This window comes from Cricetulus griseus, chromosome 4 (assembly GCF_003668045.3).
Source record: "Cricetulus griseus strain 17A/GY chromosome 4, alternate assembly CriGri-PICRH-1.0, whole genome shotgun sequence".
NCBI classification, from domain to species: domain Eukaryota; kingdom Metazoa; phylum Chordata; class Mammalia; order Rodentia; family Cricetidae; genus Cricetulus; species Cricetulus griseus.
Window position 1 is genome coordinate 9248356 of NC_048597.1, and position 24264 is coordinate 9272619.

Below are 24264 nucleotides of genomic sequence, written 5' to 3' on the forward strand. Positions count from 1 at the left end.
GGCATCTAAATTTGCCCATGAGGTGACCAGAATTATACTGCAAACTATGTGACATACTGAGTTGAGGAATATTAGAAGGTTTATTCATTGTACTTGTTGAAGAGTTTGTTGAAATTATTGGTACCTAGGAAATTATTATAAAAGAGGTTTGCATTGATTCAAGTTTAAGGTAATATAATAACAGAGTTAGCAAATAGTGTTGGTTCATTATATGAAGAGAAGTATGAGCAACCGTGCCCCATAGATCAACAGTTAGCCACAGATGTGAGCCTGGAAGACCTGGAGTCTAATGCCATCGGCTGCTTGGATGTCAGGAATGCAGGGTGTCAGAGTGTCTCCAGAAGGGTCACATTCACACCGATGTGTGGTCCTGGATCGGTGATCAGTGAAGAACAGAAATCACGGTCATCACCAAGATTCCAGGGAGCAGAACATCAGGAACTCAGGAGTCTCCAAGTGTCAGAGAGACTTTCTGTTGGCCTAAGACAGTCGCAATGGCATCTGTCAGAACTCAAAAGTGTGTTGAATTCCACATAGTAATTTAGATGGTCACTATGTCCAAAAGAGTGAACATAGAGCGAGCCTTCTTTGACTGATTAGAAAGAATCTGAAACACCATTACTGGCAATGAGTTGTGACATCTTTCTTCTTATGGCAGCTTCGTACTAACTATGAAAATTAAATCATATAGTGACCAAAACTCAATAAGCTCTCCTGCATTTCCTTCCAGCTGGGAATATCACACACTAAGAAGGTCTAGTTCTTACTAAGTTTCATCCAACTGCTCACATATCACCCAAAAGCTAGAGCTCATGTCAAGTGGACTCACAGTGGTGGTGTTTCACAGCTCAATGGTAAGTGAACAGTTGTATCTGGGACCAGAGCCAAAACAGGTCCTCTGAATGTTTGTGTCACATGGTGAAAACATTCGCCGACTGTTCAAAATATCTTTCTCTAGAAGTAATATCCACATATCTAAATGTTAGTAGTTATTTTCATTCATGGGGCGGGGAATGTGTGTGTGAGTGTGTGGCATGTGTGTGAAGGTGCCCACAAAGTCCAGAATGTCTATTGCCTGGAGCTTAGAGTTACAGCCTGAGTGCTGAGAATCAAACCCACGTCCTTGGAAGAGCAGCAAGCACCCTTAACTCCTGAGCCACCTCTCCATGTTTTTATTTGATGACAAAATGATCTGTCTTGTTAACTTAGTAATCTTTATTTCTGTGCACTAAAATTTGTTAAGGGCATACAGGCTATTTCTTTTAAACACTTTCCAAAGCATCATTTTGGGTGGATATTATGATCCCCCTATAATGTTAACATAAAGGTAGGTGTAATTGTCTCCGTTTTAGTTCACAAGAAAACAAAACCGTTTAGAGAGATGGATCACTGATGAGGGTCATTTTGGAAGGAAAGCAATGTTTTGTCATTGTCCTTCCAATGCGATCCCTGGCCTCCAGTTACCATTAGTCCTTCTCCGTGTGTTCTATACTCACTTCCATGTCAAGTTTTGTATCATTATTATGCCAAGTCACTGTCAGAATTTGGACAGAGCTGCGCTAAAATGCACTTTTGATTCTTCCACAAGGACAAACTTTGCGAAGAGGGTGTGAAGAAGGCTTTTATTTTTCCCAAAACTCACACATTTGACAGATACATGTAAATTATAAACTAGCATTCCTGTTGTCTGTCTGGCCAGTGTTGACTACAGTTTAAAGAAATGAAGCCCCTGCCTGTAAGAGAAGGCTGCTTTCCTTCTCCATCTCAGTCTAGTCCCTTGTTAAGAAAGATCAAGAAGCATCAGAGAGATTATTGCAGGAGGAGGATAGGAGACAGGGTAGGAGTGAGAGGCAGAGACTTAGATAAGCAAGATGAGGGAGAGAGAGAGGGTGTTCTCTATTTAAGACACTTAAGAGATGAGTGTGGTGACAAACACCTTCAATCCCAAGAGCTGTGTGCCTGAGACTTTAGGAATGTGAGTCTGTGTATGTAGTGCTAGCCTGTACAACATAGTGAGACACTGGATCTGAAAACTTAAAAATCTAACTAGAGAAAGACATAATTGCCACAACCAAGAGAAGAGCTTCCATGTGCGCCTCAAGCTGTAGATGACAGAACTGCAAAGGACATCATTTTCATGGCTTTTATTATCAGATATTGTCTCTTGGAGCATCAAAATCTGGGGCCATAGGATGTATTGTTATCTAGGATAAGCAAAGGCAATTGCCTTGTATTCATGTGTTTTGCCTAAATTTCATGAATTACTATGCTGTGTTGTATGCTGTATTTAAATACAATGAAGTGCTATGTGTATTAGAATGACTTATTCTCTACTTATGTGTGTGTGTGTGTGTGTGTGTGTGCATGCGTGTGTGTGTGTGTGTGTGTGTGTGTGTGTGTGTGCGTGTGTGTGTGTGTGTGTGTGTGTGTGTGTGTGTGTGTGTGTGTGTGTGTACTTTGGGCCAATTGCATTGACCATCTGTAACTTATAATCTGAATTATGAAGGAGGAATTTTGCACAGGGTCCCATGCAATGGAGACCATTCCTTGACAGAGTAGTAGGAAACAATGCATTAAGTTTGTTTGGTGTTACAAACAGAGCTATGAGATAAAAGTGGAAATTATTCCCCCTACATCCTGAGCAGACTTAATAAAAATATGAATAGATGCCCTTTCTTTCCCTGGCAAAGCAATTACTCTCTATGCTATAAACTTAAGTTCACCAAGTATTGCTAATGGGAGTGTTTCCATTTTTAATGCCATTGCTTACCAAGACATGTCATGTGTAGGGATGGGTGGCTTTGCATTTCATGGCCCAACCTAGCAGAGAGCCAGCACGCTGCCTCTGGAAGCCCATGCATCATCTTGCATCAAGCCAAGTGAAGGGAATGCTCTGAGCAGGTGTATTTAATGCACCATAATGGACATTTTGGTTATAGTTAAAGCATAAGCACCACCAGAAGCCACTCAAATTATACCCACTTAGCCTTCATTTATGGAGCACCTACTGCGTACTTAGAGAGAAGCTTGCTTTTAGCTATGCTCTGCGACTCTGCACATTCAGAGACATGTGCCTTTTAGGAAATTACTACATAGTGGTAAGGAATGACAACCCAGTGGTCTTAAAGAGTAAATGTACCTGCAGGAAGTAATTTTCTCACCTTGAACACAAGACATTTCAAATAATGATAGTCACGGGTAATTTTCTAACACTGTATTTGCAATTCCACCATGTTTCTTGGGAATGCTCTATTTCAAAGATTAAACCAAAGTAAGAGCTTATTCCTATAAACTCAAATGTGGCATCTATGTAATCAATATAGATAGATAGATAGATAGATAGATAGATAGATAGATAGATATGCACTTATACATGCATATAGTTAAGTCCATATATGTATCCACAATGTAGTTTCATTCTTTCCTTTATATTTACATATGTAAATGTATACTACTATAGAAAATAGTTTCCATTTTGTATATGGAGGGAATCTCAAAGTTTGTATCTAAACGACTTTCCTAAAATTTGAAATCTCTCTTTCCTTGCAGCAATATTATGTAAGTCACAGTCATAATCATCAAAATTATTGTAAACAAGTAATTTCTATCCTATGAACTGAATATCCTAAAAAATAACATAAAAATCTGAAGTATGTACCCATTTTGTTTGTATATACCTCCTGTTACATTGGTAAGTGATTGCCAATGTAATATTTTAGTGTCACATGCATAGACTTCCAACAAAGTCATACATGTGGTTCATACTGCAATCTTATTCAGAGATTAATACACTTATGAGACTTATACTGAGAACCTTTTTGACAAATATATGAATTCCATATCACATACTTGTGTGTCCTTCCCTGTCACAGTAATTGTTATATTCACCTGTTTTGTTCTCCTGCCTCTCCACCTCTTCGCTAGTCACTCCAGAAATTTCCGTTTCTCTCACTAGGTTATTAAAAGCATCGCTAATTGCCTAGCAGCTAAAGACCAAGCACCCCTCTTTGCTAAAGCAGATGATCCATTCAAAGTCCTTGAGACTCACTGCTCTGCAGCTCAATTGTGTGTATTGACTGTATCGGGCTTATTAAATTACCCAAAAGATACCATTTACAGTACTCCCTCTTTGTTTCCCTCTCCCTGCCTCTCCCTGTGGCTACTTAACAAATAGCCTTTCAGTGTTCCTGACGTTAGCCTGTAAATGAACACTAGTCTTCCCACTCTCTCTCCAGTTCCCCTGGAGTTACAATGCAATGCTGTAATGAACGCTCCATTCATATAGAGCAGAGTATTTTTTCTAGCTTAGTATTAATAAAGACCCACTCTGTCCCCTTTTGTTTTTAGGATCATGCAGAGATGAGGAAAGGTGTGATGGAGAGCAGGTTCCAGCCTCCACCTTTCACAGATAGTTCTGGCTCTTCACGATGCTGTGGATAAAACTCATTTCCTGCCATTCTGTGGACTCTGGTGCAGAGCTGACTTGGATGAGAATTCATAACACACTCTCCTTAGATTCAGTCACAATGATATCTGTGACCAGATGACTCTTGTGTTCTGGTCCCTGGAGGATTTGACACCTCTCTTGTTCTCTTACACAGTGCTACAAACTTTCTTCTCTCTTCACCTGATCGGAACTCTTTATCACTTATGCTTTGGCCTCTGGCTGCTTCTTGCTGTTTAAGCCACCACCTTAGATCATCCAGTTTAAGTCCATCAGTTTCCCAGGTGCTCCCCACTAAGCAACTTCTTTCCACACTCTCTCACCACCACCTGTATCTCTTTAGATGGCTATTTATTTAGGATCTGTTTTCTCTAACTATAGTGCACATCCCCCAGAGGAAAATCCACGTGTCTTGTCTTTGTTCACTGGAATAGCCAAGATTTTGGTATCATACTTACAAGAGCGGTACCTACAAAGCATTCCTTGAGCACACAACTTGCTGAACCATCTGAGACTCCTCCTCAGATTAGTCATCATGCTCTCAGTCTTCACTTGTATCATTTCTGAAGGCGCCTCCCTAGAAGCATCGATTTTACATGTGATACAGAGGGCGCCTGTAGGTATGTCTCCTGGTCTTCTCCCTCCGTCCAGCAGCCTTTGTTTATCAAACACTGCAGTTTTGAAAATCAAACAAAGGCGCAGGCAGGAATAATTCTTACAAAACAATGTTGCTATTTTATTAATACAAATACAAATTGTCTCCCAGCACCTCTCTTGTTTCCCCTATGTAACTCTGCATACTTTCTCCACTCAGCACCCAGGCTGAATCCTTTATTCCCAACACATGCCAATCCTCCGTTCAAAATCTCTAGCAGAAAACACGTCAGTCTCTAAGTAAAGATAGATCTTATCCAGGGAAACCTTTGCAATAAAGGGATATTGAAATAGTGGAATAGAAGCTACTGCAATATAGAGAAAGTTTAGATAGGAAGGCTGCAAGGAACTAAAAAAACAAGAGGCAGAGTTGGGTCTTCTATTGTATAGATGAGTAATCCAGGCCAGAAAGAACCAGATATTAGGGAAAGGGAGAATCGGGTGCTTTGATGGACAGAGGAGCAGAAACTGTATTTCTTGGTGGGTGATTTTCATAAAGCATTGTGGATTGGCATTCTTCCTTATAATTAGAGTTGAATTAAGTTCAGGATCGTAAAGTTTAGGTGAGTCACATTTAGACATCCTAGTCCAGTCGGTTTGTGGGAACAAATATTTAAGTCAATCACTTTTAAGACAATGAATGAGAATTTGGTTGTGTCTCTCACCCATTGCTAAGACATAAGTTCTGGCAGGGCACAGACCCTGTCTCTTTTTAACATTTAGGGACTAAATGTTGTCCTTAGTCCCTAAGACTACTGGATGACTCAACAAGCAAACATATGACTGAAGCATGGAACAAATTATCTAGTACAATGACATTGTCTTATCTTAAAAACTTAGCATACAGATTAATTAATGGAGACCGAGAAGTGCTTTATTATAGGAGTCCAGAGAAAACAAGAACCAAAGTGCAATATTGCAATAAAGAGCAGCCAGGCCTTCTTTCTCTATTCAGTTCCTGCTCTTATAAGTCATCAATGAAATGCATAAACCATTCAAATTTATAAGCAGTTCACCGATGAGCTCATATAGGCACATGACGTGATACTAGATAATCTTTCTGACCTATGGCAATGGATTCAAACTTAACAGACGGGGAGAGGAATTCAGCCATGCGTTGAAATAAAAATGTTAAGGGTGGGGGGAAGTTCTAAATATACTAGAAATACCAAAAAAGGGAAGAGTCATTAATTATGTTGTTAGAATAAACACTTGATTTGTGTTCCAAAACTGAATAGACTGAATTAATCAAATGTCATGGTGACATTTCTAATAATGATTGCACTCTGTGGATTCCATTAGTGGGCTCTACCTGCCAAGAAAAAAGTTACAGTATATCAATTAAATAAACAGGAAATTGTCTTCCTCCTCTTCTCCTCCCCCAGATAGTCCATGTATCTTACTGATACTCAGAAGCTTTGAAAAATAAGTAAGCATTTACATAAGATTAATAACTGCCTTTGCTTCCCCAAGAGTCCCAAATCGCTCTATGCTGCCTAACCATGGATTTATCTAATATCTTTTTTATAAAAGTTTCTTAATGATAAGAACAAATTAAAAATGGCTTAATATGTCAGAAAGGATCATGAGTTTCTAATACAATGTCCTCTGTGTTAATAAATGCACCTGCAGTGCTCCCAAGATTAATGGGAAATGTCTTGGCAGAATTCATTTGAGCACTGCATTTGCCTGGTTATACTTATAGATCATCTTAAAATCACCTGCTTGAGCACAGACAATGATATCATAAATATGTATTTGAAACCAAATTTAAATTTTAGGAAAGCAATATCCATTCATTAAAGAGGAAGAAACAAATGCATCACAATGAATCTCAGGTAAATGAAAAGGCTGAATGTAGAGATGCAATGAGACCCCCAGTCTCTTGTGCCTGTGGATGTGAGGCTATTGTTATTCAAAGCTAAGCTACACATCAATTTTTTCTTCCCAAAGAAGCTCTCTTATCCTAGGGCTTAGTGGGTATGGATTCAATTTCTATGGACCAAGTTTCTTAAGATGGTAGACTATCCAGAAACTTCCTCTATCAAATGAATTTTGTTGTTGTTAGGTGTTCTAGCTTAGAAATTGAAGTAGGGAAGTGTCCATCCAATGAGCTGCCTCCTTTGTCTGTGTACAGCACAATCATCTTTGTTCTCTTCCAACCAATATAATCTCAAGGCAAACTTAATGAACTGTGGAGGTGTTCCAGAGATTTCTTAGCTAATGCTTTTTTTTTTTTCTTTTCAAAGCCGAACAGTGAAAGAAGCCAATGACAAGAAGGACTCACATTGCTTTCATGTCCTTTAAGTTCTCAAACAGGCAGAATTTAACTATGCTGGAAAATTCAAAGTACCACCGCAGTGAGCTGAAGGGGAAACTAACAAAGACATCTACACAACTTCACCCCAGAAACTGCAAATGTGATTTTCTTTGGGAAATGCTTTTGCAGATATAATTAACTTAAATATATTGAGGAGAGATGCATGCTGCAATATTCAATGAGCTTAAATGATTAGTATGTTCGTAATGAACACACAAAGGAGAGACCAGAAAAAAAGCTAATAAAAATAAATAAAAGAGCATTTGACTTTGACAGTGGAGGGGGAGACTAGAGACTTGGCCATAAGCCCAGGCATGCTGGGATCCAAGAAGAACTGTAACAGGCAAGGGCAGTCTATGTCCAGAGCTCTCAGAGGAAGTGCAGACATGTAGAAGAATATCAATCTCTTACTATTGCCTCCAAAGTTGTGAGAGAATAAAGTGATTTCATTTTAAGCTACCAAGTTACTGGTCAAATTTTACTACACAAAGCTATTGAAAATATTTTCTATGGGGAAGTTATTTAAACAAACTAGGGTACAAGAGGGCTCTAACAAAAAGGGATACTCCCTCAGCCTAGACACATGGGGGAGGGCCTAGGCCCTACCCTAAAGGATATGACAGACTCTGAAGACCCCCCCCCATGGAAGGCCTCACTCTCCCTGGGGAGCTGAAATGGCATTGGATAGGTAGGGTGTTAGTCAGGGGCAGGGGAGGAGGAGAGGGAGAGGGAATAGGATTGACATGTGAAACAATCTTGTTTCTAATTTAAATTGTAAAAAGAAGACATTTCAAATTAATAAAAAGAAAAGGAGGCGAAAATATTGGATGAGTCTAATGTTGACTAGGAATCAGCTCCACAGGTTTTGATCCAGATGCTATTCAACAAGGAATTCACCAAAGAAAGGTATTGATTGGAGTATAACTAGCCATGGGCAGAGCGGGACACATACACGGAAACAGGCAAAACCCATTAAACTCGGGGAAGACTTAAGGAGTTTGGATAAAGGACAAGTCCTTAAAGACAAAGACTGAGGGAAAGAAGTACATACTGTAAAACAATTATTCTTGGCCACATGATTAGAATCGGTGGTGTAATCAGTCTGAGGTTGACCAAATAGTAACAAAGGAATTATCTTCCTAACAGAAAGTTTGTATTCAGTACTTGTGGCCTCTGCAAACCTCTAGGAGGTTTTGTGTGGCAATTCCCATTAGACAACTGGACATAAGAGTGCTTCCTTTATAGCCTCTTGATCTTATGGCTTTCCTTGTTGCCATCATTAACTCAGGTGACTCCACTTTGATTCTAATACATGTCATATTTCTTTCACGGTGGTTCATAGAGCTGTCACTCAGGATGAGTGCTCCGCACTCACCTTGCCATGAGTAAGACATCTCTTGACAATCCAGCATAACCATGGACCTTATAACAAGCTTTCATGACAGAAAGCTAGCTATGATGGGGCTGAAGAATCCCCATCACCCAGTGACATGAGAGCCACCATAATTACGTTATTCACATTTTGTGATAAGATTCATGTTGGCAAACCTGCTGCACTGCCTGTTGAACACAGGTGGCATTTATACAGTTACATACAGTCCACGATAGCCAATAATGATAAAAACAATGTGACTGGTACATGTTTATGTTAGTGCCCAATGTATCTATCATTATCTGAGGCTTTGTGGGAAATCTTCATGTAAAACAACATAATAGGATATGATGGAGGGGTGACAGCCTTCTACATCTCATGTTCGCCACATCTTGTGATTGTTTCATTTTCTCTCATGCTGGATTTAAATCTCATGTTGCTGTGATGATATATTGTTTATGGTTTACTAAAGCCAATGGAGATCAAAGTAGCAAAGCAGCCACATTAGTTAGCCATAGAAGTCAGGCAGTGGTGGCACACGCTTTTAACCGCAGGGCCCAGAAGACAAAGGCAGATGGATTTCTCTGAGTTCAAGGCCACCCAGGGCTACACAAGATTGAATCAGTCTAAAAGAGAAACAGAGCTCATGCCTTTAATCCCAGGACTCATAAGAGGTATTCCAGATAGGAACAGGGTCTCAGAGTTGGCAGTCATTCTCCAGCCACATTGAGGATAGGAAGACATTGAATTATCCAGCTGGGCTGAGGAGAGGCAGCAGTCTGAGTCTTGGTGAGAGCTCTTGGAGACTGAATCAGCCCGTTCAGCCTGAGGTAGAGGTGAGATCTAGTGGTTTGGCTGCTTTGATTCTGATCTTCAGCTTGAAGCTTGAACCCCAGTATTAGTCTCTGGGTCCTTTATTTGTCATGTTACATGTTGATTGGCTCACCAAGACCCCAGCAGCAATAGTCTGCACCATACATGGAAACTGAACCTCCAGGTTTGTTGAAGAAGATACTATGATCTTCAAGCAACACAGAATCACCTAACCACACATTTCTCTGAACACACACCATTATGAAGTGAGGCATTTCTGTGCAATGACATAAAGTGAAGTCATTTTAAAAAATAAATCCTCCAAGTCCAGGCCAAGCTTCTCAATAGACTATTATCCTTTGATAGTGGCGCTTAGGAAATTCTCTTTATAAAATGTTATGTTACCCATATTGTCTTAGAAAGTATACTTTTAAAATATAATCAGAGATTTTTAAAGTACACCTGAAAAGATGATACATGCACATATATGCACATGCTTGAGCGCACATTTGTGTACATATATGTGAAGGCCAGAGATCAAGGGAAGATACATTCTTCAGTCACTCTCTGCCTTACTGTTTTTCAGGACAGCTTCTCACTTTTACAAGGAACTTGCTTATTTGGCTGTGCTGGCTGGCCAGAAAGCTCCAGGGATCTTCCTGTCTTTGTTTTCTTAGAACTGGGATTATAACGTGTGTTTTTTTTTGTTGTTGTTGTTGTTTTTTACATGTCTTCTTGGGGTTGGACCTACCCAGGTCTCCATGCTTGTGCGGAAAGCACCTTCCTGGCCGAGTCATCTTCCCAGCCTTGTTTTCCAGTTTTAAATTCAACACTTCTCTTTGGCATTGTGGAGCTCTTCCATGGGAGATGCGCAAATGTGGATGACAAGGAGGCATGATTTGGGATTGTGTTAAGAAGAAACCATACTCTAGGTGCAGAACGTCTTCCCCGCTCTCTTGATGTCACCTTCATACACACATTGTATCCAATTATCTCCCCTTGCCTTCCAATATGCCAAATGCTGGGCGAGTGGGACAGCATGACAAAAGCAATAATGATTCAGTTACTCGATACTGAAATACATTATTAAGATGGAAAGGAAATCTATAGGACACTTATCTTGCAATTAAAGGCAATATCTAACCATGAGAAACAAGCTAACCACCTGAAACCATTCATCGAGCTAATGCTGAGCATCCGGGGTTGCTTGCCTCAACCCCACCCCAGAGCTGATTGTTTTCCAGGCTGCTTTGATCAAGCTGCTTCCATGTCTCCTGGCGCAGGCAGAGAGTCGCTACTGAAATCTCCGCATTTCAGGCAGCTTTACCTTAGCAAAGTGAAATGAAGCCTTAGGCAACCTCTGGGGTATTTAAAGTCATGAATAATTCAAGGAAGAGCACCTACTTTCTACTCAGAATGTAAGCATTTTCCTGCAGCGTCTGTGGCCCTACCTTTTTCTGTCACCATGTTTGTAAATACGCCAACCGTGTTATCATACAATGGAGAATGCACATGTGAAAGATGCATAAATTTAACTTTAAGTCCTAAGCACATACATCTTGGAAGGTCTTCTTAAACTCCAGACTGTGGTTGTAAAGAATGATCTTGCTAAACGTGACAGTGCCCAAATAGAGGTGTGTCAGGAAAGTCTCTCTAGCGCTAATTTCAGAGTAAAGAGAATCTCCCTTCCACCTAATGAACTATTCACATACTCTATTTCACTGAGTATCCCTAATGAAGATGCTATACCTACTTGGAGATAAGTATAATTAGCCTCATTTTACAGATGAGCAAATTTGAGGTCACAGAAGTTGGAAAACTTGACCAAGAACACGAAGCTAATGAGCACCAAAGCTGAAGTTCAATTCCACTTATGCAAAGCACTTAGTGTTCTAAGGAGCAGAATCGGGCGTTCGATCCTTGCCTTTGCACCCCATGGGTCACAGCCATATCTGTCTTTAACCTTCACCAGCCAGATACCTCTGCCTTGTCAGCTAGATAGCTCCAGCCAAAACTGGACCAGGAAGACTATCGTGGGAAATTACCAATATGGAGTCAGGTAGAAATATAAGGGTATTTAATAGGGAAAAGCCTTACTTACAGAGCGACCTAGCCAGCTGGCGTGGTAGTGGTCTGTACAGCAAGCAGCCTGTACAGCAAGAAGCAAAAGAGAAACCGAAACCGCAAATGCAGTCACACTACATCACCCTGACCAGGCCCTCACAAGCGTGGTCAGGCACACCTGTAGCCAGCCCCTAAGAAGGCATGGCTACAGCTTCCCCTACAATTCCCCTTTTAGTCTAAAAGAGGATTAAAACTTAACAGTATAAAGTATCCAAAATTAACAATCATAAAGGTAAAATATAAGAAGATACAACAATCTGCTTATGTCACATCCTATCTATGTTAACTAAACCCTAAAGTCATCTGAGAGAGGTGTCCAAGCCTGAACACCTCCTTCCAATCCCAACCATAAACAATAGGAAGCTATTTCTAACTAGGTATATACACTATCCTAAGTGACAACAATGGGGAAAGGGGGTGTAACTTTTAGAATCCAGTTAATTTGACTCAGCCATTTAGCTGAGAAGTCATTTGATCAAACGGATATTAAGTAAGAACATACATTGGGATACACATTGAGTATGGGTAACCACCAGGTGCTCCTTTAAATGGCTCTTGGCATGTATCAACCTGAAGCTCTCGTTTCACGGATGGTTCACAGCTCTCTGTCAAAAGGAACATACTGGAGTTTAGGAGTTGGCTCAATGGCTAAGGTGCTTGTTGTGAAAGCATAAGGACCCCAGACTCCCAGATCCCACATAAAAGCATGTGTTGGCATGTATCCCAAATGCCATGGCTGTGACATGGGGACAGAAAGATCTCCAGGAACTTGCTGTCCAGTCAGTCAGCAAGCCACAGATTCTGGGAGAGACCTTACATCATAACAATGTTAGGAGCTGGAGAGAACACCAGATGTCAATCCATGGCCTCAACTTGCATGCATCCTGACACACGAGCACACTCAAACACACATGCACAGGAAAAGAACACACTTTGATTGGGATAACCAACACAGCACAGAGCAGGAAAAGACTAGTTATGCAACTTTGCACCTTTGTGGTGATATAATTGTCAGGATGCACGTCAAGAGCTGCCATTGAATATCGTGGGGCCCCTCACACATACAAACACATACCTGCTGGCACCAATAATTTTTTACTCATGGAAAAGAAACAATAATAGTTTCTCTCTCTGATATGTCCCATCTATTCCTTGCAGAGGTAAGAAAATATAGCATTTTCTTTTCACATAAATAAAACATTAGAATGGATGCTGCTTTGGGGACTGAAAGTAATTCTTGGCAAATTAGGAAACAAAACATCTCTGCGGGTTTTCAGAGACTTACCAGTAAGCCTAACGTGTCCTGGTCTCAGCTGAGCTGTTCATCTGTGGGATTATCACACACTCAGACCACGTAGAAAGACATATTCTCTGAAGCCATTTATCTCATAATGCAAAAATGGAATGCTTCATGGAAGGGGACTTTTTAAAATATTTCTCCAGACCTTTTTGATTTCACTATCAGTTTCTCTTCTTTGGAAGTCCTCTTACTCAGTCATAAAAGAAATAAGGGTGGTAAACAGGAGGGATCAGGAAGTTGGAGTTGGGGGAAGAACAGAGAAGGAGAGCAAAGAAAGAGATACCTTACTAGAGGGAGCCATTGTGGGTTTAACGAGAAATCTGGCACTAGAGAAATCTCCAGGGATCCACAAGGTTGACCCCAACCAACAATCTAAACAATAGTGGAGAGGTTCCCTGAAATGCCCTTCCCCGATAATGAGAATGATGACTAATGTAAAGGTCATCCTAGAGCCTTCGTCCAGTAGCTGAATGAAGCAAAAGCAGACACCCACAGCTAAACACTGAGCTGAACTCCTAGAATCCAGTTGTAGAGAGGCAGGAGTGATGAGCAAAGGGTCAAGACCAAACTAGGGAAACCCACAGGAACAGTTGACCTGAGAAAGTGGGAACTCACTGACTCCAGTCTGATAGCTGAGGAAACTGCATAAGACTGAACCAGGCCCCCTGAACGTGGCTGTCAGCTGGGAGCCTGGGCAGTCTCTGGGGCCTCTAGCAGGGGAACCAGCATTTATCCCTAGTGAACGAATTGACTTTGGGAGCTCATTCCCTATAGAGAGATACTCTCTCAGCCTAGATACAGGGGGGAGAGCCTAGGTCCTGCCCCAAATGATATGTCAGACTTTGTTGACCACCCCCCGTGGAAGGCCCCACCCTCCCTGGGGAGTGGATGGGGGTGGGGTGGGATGGGGGATTGGTGGGGGGATGGGAGGGCAGGAGGGAGAGGGAACTGAGATTGGTATGTAAAACAAGATTGTTTTTAATTTAAATAAACATTAACTAAAGCAAAAAATTAATAAATAAAGCAACCCTGGGGGCACGTTACTTAGATGGGGTTAAAGCAGAATATGCTTCATATTAACTGAGACACAAAGTCAAGAATTTTTGTCTGTGAGTCTGTTTGTGTTTAACAGTCCATTAGCTCCCACTGCCAGGAAACAGCCTGACAATATGGGGTTCAATTTTCGTCATACTGTGGTTAGAGCAGAAATGAAGAAAACAATGCAATGGCCAGCAGATTCCCTTCTTGAGAGGGCTTATGCAGCATAAAGCTTTATGGGAAGATTTTTGATCATTGAGTAGATTTGTTCTATCGTAAGTCAAGTAATTTCCTCTGCGGCCTAAAGATCTACACAGAAAAGTGTTCTGGTGAGAGTCGGCACAGGAACGATACCCTGTCCATCACTCATCTTTAATGAGCAGGCTCCAGCGGATGTGCTAAACAACCTTGTTGTGTGAAGCAATGAGTCACTTCACTTCAAGGAACCACACTTGACTTTATCTTCAGAAACATTTTCTTCAGAAACCGCTTTTGAATTTTTAATTTTATTTTCTATGAATGGTAGCATGAGGAAAGACCGATGGCTTTACCCTATTCTATTTTTTTTATTTATTTCAGCGCTGTGACAATACGTCATTGGTTTTTCTTGTTTCCTTACTAAAACTAAGAAATCATATGCTGGAGATGGAAGGGGGGAAGCTCTAACTGCCATAGAGGATTGTTAGAAGTCTAAAGCGATGTCCTTGGAGGTCTGTGCTCTGCATGCCCTGGCACCACAGACAGCTAAAAAAAAAAAAAAAAAAAAAAAAAAAAAAAAAAAAAAAAAAAAAAAAACCTGGGACGGCAGGAAGCAAAGGGTCAGCTTACAAAGTTCTGCTACATATCTCATTCATGACTTCATGTAGCCCAGGCAGCCCAGCACCCCATGATTCCCGTGTGTGTAGTCCTCTTTTATTGATGAAGAATGTGAATTTCAAGGTCATGGGGTAATTTTCTGATAGCCCAGTGCCTTGTGCATCACGGGCTCACATCTAGCCTCTACCCAGCCATCTAAGCCCAAAGCACAAGTCATCCTTCCCTCTTCCCACACCTGAACGCCTCTCCTCAGTCACAGGATTCTGTGGACCAGCTTTTAGATCAATGTTTCTGCTTCATTCCACCACTGGAAGTATCTGGGAGAGACTCTGAAGTGTGGGAGGGAACTATCTGCATTAGTTTTCCAACAGGAGAATTCAGAAGAGGTTCTCTCTCCACTCAGGGTCCGCTAGTGGGTTACCATTCACTGAGAGATGAAGGCAAACTCCTTGATAGCTCTCGTAATATCACCCAGATCTGTTGCTTCTTTGCCTCTTCAACGATACATCTGAAAGCTCTTAACATCAGGTCAGACACAATTATAACTTTCAATTTTCCAAATGTTCTTTCTTCTGCTGGGTATTTTCAAAACGCCAAGCACTGTGCCTCAAATGGTTTCTCGTTTCCCGTGCGTCTTTCTGATCCTGCTTTGGGAATCCTTCACTAAGTAGTGAAAATGTTCTTCCTTGATGAACAGCCTGAGCAGCACCTGAGAGCTAGTTAATGAGATTCCGAGGTCCATCCTACCCCTGAGTCAGAATATCTGGAGGTTGGTACCCAGAAGATGCTGCTTCTGGGTGACACCGATGCTGTCTCCTTGTAGATGAACCCAGATCCACAGGCGAACACCCTTGGGAGCATGGAGAAGAGCTCAAGCCACAGCTCATCCTTAGAGAGTTTGGGAGCAGGTGCAGCCTCACCGTACTGTACTCCTGCTGCTTTCTTCTTGGTTGGTGCCCCTCGACTTAACTGTGGTGTACAACCAGGCTAGTTTAAATAGTCTGATTCTCTCTCTTGATAGTTAACCTCTGTGCTCTCCATTGCCTGCCTGCATGGTAGAGAAGGTCTACAAAGGTAGGGACTACAGTCTAAGCAGAAATCCAGAGCTGTGACTTAGAACTATGGAGCTCTCAATTTAAAATCATAAGGAAAAGTGCATGTTAACCAGCTCTTGGCCTGAGGACCCAGGCCAGCAGGTGCCGCTGAGAGTGACACTGATTGCCTCTGTAAAGAACAGCAGTTCACTGGAACAAAAATTATGAGTGATCTTATTTGGGCAACTTCAACAAGTTCTAAACCTCATACACTTCTACTTTATCAACAGGAAGTCAAACCATAAAAAAAATAGCTTCCTCCTTGTGACTATTTATAAAATGTCATCCACCTGCTCCACACCGGGAGACACGTGCACCTCCTATCACTCTGCTCATTTCCTTTTATTTTACTTGGGGTGTGGCAAAGCCATGGAGATTTATAGTCAAGCCCACAAATAAATATTTGAAAATATTCTCTGTCTTGAGAACTAATTCCTACAGACCCTTTTATTGTAAATCTTCATAACCAACTAAGTCTATGCAGGTTACATGAACAGTGTTTTGTTGATTTAAAAGTATGCTAATATCCACATTATACAATTCAAATATTTGATTAGAGTATATTAAGCTTTGAGGTACAGTTTCCTATGAGGGCTTGTGCTAAAGAAATAACAAAGCAATGTCACATGCAAATAAGGGGCAACACAGTTGCAGGGAGACTTTAATTCTTTTAAGTCTGAGAAGGAAGCCTGTTGTTAGGGAAGGAGGAGCCAAGGATTAAGAGGCCTGCGAGGAGATGCTGCAAACTGAAAATCTCCTGTTGAAGAAGGAGAAAGGTTACAAAATGACACAGAGAGAAAGAGATAGAGTGAGAGCTCCGGATCACCATGGTAACAAGAGTAAACTAGAGCCAATTGGGAGTAAAATTCTACAGTTAGACAAGGTTGAGCATAGGTAAGGCTGGAGACTTGGCCTTCCTGGCCTTGCTTCCTCTTCCTCTTCCTTTCCTTTTCTTTTTTTTCTTTTCTTTTCTTTTTTCTTTCTCTTTGTTTTCTTCTGATTTGGGAGGAGTCTGGCAAGGAAACCAATGCCACCAGCAAAGAGAGTCTCCCTTGACCTTGCCAGGAGTAGCAGATATCAGGATCTATGAAGCAGGTTGGCTGCTGCGGTTAACACCTGAGCTGATGGACTGAAGTAGCCCAGGCCTGAAAAGAGCAGCAGCACCAGGTGCCTCTCACTACCATCGTCCCCTCATCCACACAGGGTTTACTCCAAGGCCCCCAGGGGACATCTGAACCCGTGAAGAGTAGGTTGCAGGCTGCATTTCTTCCCATATAATTATGGACAGCAAGAGCCTGACGATAAAAGTAATAATGAAATCGAAGTATAATGGCATATGGTTCTGAAAGCTACATGGACGTAATCCTTCTCTTTCAAAACATTTCCTTATGCTTGCAGCTTTTCATTCAAAGGAAATACTTTGTACGTTTTTCTTGGCATGTCTGAACTGCCAGCATTACTATTCTTGAATCTTATGGGCAGTATTAAGTGAAATAAGAGTTCCGTGAACAAAAATGTTACATGATTGTCAAGCTGACAACTAAAATATCTCCTAGTAATTTGTATACCCAGACAGCATGGACATGTTACACAAAGGGTTGACTAACCTCTTTGTGAAATAATGTGAGAACTCAAAACATGACAGGGAACTGTTCATAATTTAAAATTAAAATTCACTAATTACCCATTTCTGATATTTTCCATTGAATATTTCAACCGAGAGAGAGATGGGGGTGGGCGATAATATGTGCCAGAGCAGACATTGCATGAAAAAATATATATTATATATGTATATATATGTGTATATATATAATCAAAAATTAACAAATTTTGAAAAATAAACTATGGATAGGGCTTGAGAAGGCTTTTCTGCTCAGCTCTTATTTCTAGATGATTGCACACAGGGCAAACTGTTTTCGTTTATGACAGAATTCCCCACTGTTTCCGTGGATGCCCCCTGAATATGTTACAAATGTGCTGAGATATTGAACCTCCTTATTCCTTTCCCTCGTGTGCTGTATAAATTTTTATCATCCTCCAGATGAGCTATGGGGGGGAAGAGTGCGGCACACTTGTCTCTGACTGCAGCAATAGCCAGGGACCCAGATAGGGTTGTGGAGCCGCTGCCTGCATTTGATGAAGTAGCTTGTCCTCTTTTTGTAGGCTGGGATGATCAACTAGGCTGAGGAAAACATGACTCCATCTTGACCAAAGACAAGTAGCTATGTGTCAAAAAGAATTACCTGTTTACCTCCTGTACATGAGGAAGGAGCTTGGGAATAGCTAAGGGGGATGTTCGTTACCTAAGCCAGGCGAAGACATAAGACCAGGCTTGTCATCAAACATTTGCTGGAGCTCACTCTGAAGTCCTTCCAGGGTATGCTGCTGCAGGCCAAAATGAGTTAAAACTTAGAGGAAACAAGGCCTCGGTGCCTGGTGCATTTGTCATTTGCCAGTTCACTTCCATGCAGAACATTCCAAAGTAAATAAAACCCTGGAGTGAACAAAGCACGGTTCTTTGCTGCCCTGTTTTAACACAAATAATGCAAGATGTAACTTGTTGTATGAAAAATAAAAGGCCCAGAGACTGATATTGGGGTTCAAGTTTCAAGCTGAAGGTCAGGAAAGCAAAGCAGCTGGCCACCAGTTCACACTCTACCCCAGACTGAAATGGCTGATTCACAAGATCTCCCAAGCCTCAGACTGAAGCCTCTCCTCAGCGTGGCTGGAGAATCCTGAGACTTCAATGTCTTCCTATCCTCAATGTGGCTGGAGAATGATACTGGCTACTGAAGACCCTGATCCTATCTTTTACCCCTCCTGTGCTGGGATTAAAGGTGTGTGATCTCAGATGCTGAGACCATCTTTTTGTGAGCTGTTTCTCTTTAGGACTGGAGCAATCTTATGTACATCTGGGCTGCCTCGAACTCACAGAGATCCATCTACCTCTTAATCCTGAGTCCTAGGATTAAAGGTGTGTACCACCACCTCTTAGCTTCTGGCTGCTAGGATTAAAGGTGTGTGCCTTACTTCTATGGCTTGTTGCTGACTTTGCTTTCTGAATCCTCAGGCAAGCTTTAATAAATCATAAATAAAATGTAGCCACATAATTTTTGGAAATGATTATAGAGAATTTGTAACCAAGAATGACTGATAAGAAATCTCAATGTTTTTACCTATCTATACTTGCTGTGAACTTTTTGCCCGCCTCCTCTTCCTCAGCTACGTCACCATTCATTTGTCAGCTGCACCTGAACCCCCAAGGGCAGCAGAGTAAGGACTACAATCATACATATCTACAATCTACAATCAGTAGATATCTAAATCTAGGACCAAGCTTTGACTATGAAGTAACAAATCAATGTAAACTTAGAAATTCTGGAACATAATATTTACAGTATGTATAATTAAGAATGCCAATTTAAGCTTACAGTGGTAAAGCAAATGGGCCCCCTATGGTGAGAGCTGCTTCCGTCTAATTGGTTTGTGGCACTTCACACAATGTTAGTGCTTGAACCATTTAAGGTTCTCTTCCTTGGATTTCAGATATGCAAATGTACAAACTGGGTTTAACTACTGCCCCCTTTTAATGAGAAAAATCAGACTTTACTAAATAAAATGAAAATAGTTCATTGCTTTCCTCCCCAGATAGGACAGGAAAGATAACATCTTTCCCTTGGTTAGACAGAGCACCAATCCTTGCAGTTTAGAATGTTTGGAACATTTCACTATTGGTATTCAGTTTGTGAAAACTATATGTAGGAAGTTATTGCGCTGGCTTATAGGGAAACTTGAAATGAGCTACACGGTTATAAAAAGATGCATGAGGATGTTTAACATCATTATGAAATAGTTAGATGCTTTCAAAATCAGTTGCAACTAAAATAACACCTTTTATTTAAATAAATAGAAAAGTATACCTCAACTGCTGCTCGTGTATGGGACATAAAGTCTCTTTCAAATATACAAACAAATGACATTCAACCCATCCTTTGACTGTATTGACCAAGACAGACAGATATCGTGACAAACAACCACAGTGCTTAGACATTGCTACTTTTGAGATGGATATTTCAAGCCACTTGTCAAGAAAGTATCTGTTACCTATTAGAAGATGAGGAAACCAGATATCTCCAGAAGAGGAACTAGGGGGTAGAATGTTGATGGAATTGGGGAGAGGGGCTCCCAGAGTCTTACAATAGCAGCCTCTTGGCAACTAGTACCAGATGCATTATTTACATTTAAAATATTGGTAGAGTAGCCAGGCAATGGTGGCATACGCCTTTAATCCTGGAGGCAGAGGCCAATGGATCTCTGTGATTTCAAAGCCAGCCTAGTCTACAGAATGAGTTCAAGGGCTTAGCTGTGCGTCTCTCCATCTGCTTCTATCAGTTACTGTTTGAAGGCTTTGACCATTAGGGTGGCCATCAATCTAATTACAAGGGAAGGCCAGTTCAGACACCCTCTCTGCTATCTCGTGGATTCTTAGCTGGGGTCATCCTTGTGGATTTCTGAGAATTGCCCTAGCACCACATTTCTCCCTGACCCTATAATGGCTCCCTCTATCAAGATATCTCTTTCCTTGCTCTCCCTCTCTGTCTCTCCTCCAACTCAACCATCCCATTCCCTCATGTTTTCCTCCCATTCCCTTCATCCCTCCCCTCTCCCAGTCTACTCAGGAGAGCTTATCTACTTCCCATGCCCAGGGGCATCCATGAATGTCTCTCTTAGAGTTCCTTGTTTCTAGCTTCTCAGGGGTTGAGGATGGCAGCCTGGTTGTCCTTTTCTTTATGTCTAATATCGACGAGTGAGTATATACCATGTTGCCTTCTGGGTCTGGGTTACCTCACTCATGATGGTTTTTCAGTTGCCTGCAAATTTCAAGATGTCATTGTTTTTTGCCTCTGAGTAATACTGCATTGTGTAAATGTACCACATTTTCTTTATCCATTCATTAGTTGAGGGGAATCTAGGTTGTTTCAGGTTCTGGTTATTATGAATAATGATGCTATGAATATAGTTGAGCAAATGTCCTTGTGGTATGAACATGCATTCTGTGTCTTGAGGTAGATTGATTCCTAGAGTTCTGAGAAACCACCATACCAAATTCCAAAATGGCTGAACAAATCTGCACTCCCATCAACAATGGAGGAGTGTTCCTTTACTCAACATCCTCTCCAGCATGAGCTGTCATCAGTGTTTTTGATCTTATCCATTCTGACAGGTGTAAGATGGTATCTCAGAGTCATTTTGATTTGCATTTCCCTGATGGCTAAGGATGTTGAACAATTCTTTAAGTGTATTTCAGGCACTTGAGATTCTTCTGTTGAGAATTCTCTGCTTATTAATTCTCTGTAAGGCAAGGGATACAGTAAATAAAACAAAATGGCCTACAGAATGGAAAAAGATCTTTACCAACCCTAATTCTGACAGAGGACTGATCTCCAAAATATATAAAGAACTCAAGAAACTAGACATCAAAATACCAAATAATCCAAATAAAAAAAATGGGTTGCAGATCTAAACATGAGATGAATCTTATTCAGGCTAGTTTTATGTCAACCTGAAAGATGCTACAGTCATTTGGGGACCACAATTGAGAAAATACTCCTAGCAGATTGGCCTGTGGAGAAGACTGTATTGAATTTCTTAATTAGTGATTGGTGTGGGAGGACCCAGCTCTTTCTGATTGGGATGGTGGTCCTGGAGTGTAGAAAAAGCAGGCTGAGCAAGCCATGAGGAGCAAGCCAATAAACAGTACTGCTCGATGGCATCTGTGTCAGTTCCTGCCTTGACTTCTTTAGGTGGTGAACTGTGGTGTGGAAGTATAAGGAAAATATACCCTTTTCCTTACCAAGTTGCTTTGGTCAAGGTGTTTTATAGAATGCAATAGAAAGCCTAAGACAGCTCTCCAGCAGTCACATAAAAAGACAGGTTTTTCCAATGCTGAAAGGCAAGTGCACACACAAACACAGAGAGAGACGCTTGAAATATCTTAGTGGAATTATAATAATCTGGATAAAAGAAAATACCAGCATTGCTTTTCATTCAAATACTTGACTGCTGCCATCAAAACTTCAAGTGATTAGAACCTTTTGCATGACTATGTATACAATTTTTATGGTATTACATGTGGAAATATGTTAATAAAATATCAGAACAAATTAGATTATGAGACTATATTTAATTAAAATTTCCTAATGCATCCATATTCATTAAGTTATTTTTACCCTTTGGTGTATAATTCCCTCCTGATCCATTCCACTTACTAATTTAGGAAAGTTATTTAAGATAAAATAGTTCTGTTTCTGTATCATGTTGGAATAAAGTGGTACTAATTATTCAGTTTAGCATCAAACACTGTCGAGGAACTAAATGCTTGAATAATTCCTCATGAAAGCATTTTAGGATCAAATAAATGATGAATAAACACTCATACTAGTTATAGATATTAGTTATTCTTAGTGACTCATGATGGAAGTACATAACAGCAATCTACTGGAATCCTTTAAAGTTCTAGGTTCTAAAAATCTTGTCAGTTATTAGTTTAGTGTCTCCAAACCAAGATAAGTCTTCAATGTAGTCCTGCTATTCCTATGGTCAGCTCTCTGCCTGGAGTCAGTTGTGGGTATGTGTGTATAGCTCGAATATTTACAGATAAATATTAAGGGTTGTGTCTCCCAGTATCTCAAGGGATAACAAGGATCATTGCTAGAACTACTGGCACCCAAAGGGCCTTTTCACTTTGTAAAAGTTAAAACATTGTCAAAATGTCTCGGAAGATAACAGAACTTCTGAAGAAGAAAGCCCGGACAAGGATTAAGACAGGGGAGGTAGGGCAGGTGTAACTCGGTGTAGAGTATTTGCCTGACACTGTGGGCATCTAGTAAGTGCTTTATGAGTGGATAGCCAGGGTCACGTGCACATTCCAGTTTGGATGAACACATGTGTACTTGACCACACTTGTAAAGGGAAGTTGCGGGGCCATTAAGATGAGGTAAAATTGGAGTCTCTATCAGGCAAACAGAAACAATCATGTACTTTAAGAGATCTAGCCACATCAAAAATGGCAAGAAAGGACTACAGTAGTTTGAAGATTTTTTTTCTGGATCTTAAAAGATATACAAAAAAATTCTAAAAAAACAAACAAATAAGCAAAATTAGCTTCACATCTGTTCATTCCATCCTTTATTAAACAAATTGGAATATTTGTTCAACACTCTAGTGGCTTCCTAAGGGCACAGTAACAAATAACAAAACCCTGTGGCTTAGAATAGTCATGCACTGTCTTGGGATTCTGAAGACTCAGAGATGGAAACCAAGCTACTGTTAGGGGTGAATCCTTCTAAGAGGCAGAAGGAAGAACATGACCTAAGCTGTTCTAGTGTTCAGTAGCCCTAAGCATATGCATCTTGATGCTGCATCTCTGAATTGTCCTCCTTCTGTATGCATGGGTCTCTGTTTCAAAATTTCTTTTTATATTGACACCCATCCCAATGGGCTGGGAAACTGCGGTCGTTTGAGTCAGAATGGACCCCAGAGACTCCTATATCTGAATATCTGGTTCCCAGTAGTGAAAGTGCTAGGGGAGGGTTAGGAAGTATGGCCTTGTGGGAGGAGAAATGTCACTGCAGGTGGGCTCCAGCCCACCTCTTTTCTGCCAAATGTTTGCAGATAAGATGTAAGTTCTCAGCTACTGCTCCAAAGTCCTGCCTGCCTGTCTGAAGCCAAACTCCCCACCATGATGGTTATGGACCAACCCTCTGAAACTCCAATCAAGCCCCCGTCAAAGGCTTTCTTCTGAAAGTTTGCCTTGGCTGTGCTGCATCTTCACAGCAATATAACAGTTACTAAGATGGGAACACCTTAATGACCTCCATTTAATTTGATTGCCTCCTCAGAAACCTTATAACCCCAGAGAATTCGTGTTTGGGGGTTCTAAGTTAGAGCTTCAAAATGAGATTTTGAAGGAAATGTATTCAACCACAGAAGCCACCCAGCCACTGCCAGCTTCCATGTGAGGCATTTCTAGGTGGTTGAGGCACCGTCTTTACCTCTACTGTACTACATAATGTACCAGACATAGCAATCATAGAAACAAAAATGTTTTTAAAAATTCAATAATAATCGACTGATTGATTGTGGCCTCTATGGCCGAGACTGCATCAGAATTTTCCAGTTAATCCCCATGGCAATTATAGGATTTCTCATTTTCAACTCCACAGGAAGATTATATTTGACCTGATCTTGAAGAACAGAATTGCAAGTCTTCTATCCAAAGCCTCTCAG

The 24264-nt window shown here is 40.9% G+C and overlaps 1 protein-coding gene and 1 long non-coding RNA gene across 9 annotated transcripts in view; one reads left to right on the forward strand and one right to left on the reverse strand.

Annotated features, from left to right (window-relative positions):
* LOC118238749 overlaps positions 1-13192 on the reverse strand; it is a 31386-nt gene extending 18194 nt beyond the window's left edge. Inside the window, exon 1 of the long non-coding RNA XR_004769810.1 lies at positions 13013-13192. This is a non-coding gene — a long non-coding RNA (uncharacterized LOC118238749). The remainder of the gene's footprint in view (positions 1-13012) is intronic.
* Positions 1-24264, forward strand: part of Grik1 (glutamate ionotropic receptor kainate type subunit 1) — a 366206-nt gene that overhangs the window by 120965 nt on the left and 220977 nt on the right. The gene's annotated exons all lie outside the window — the stretch shown is intronic.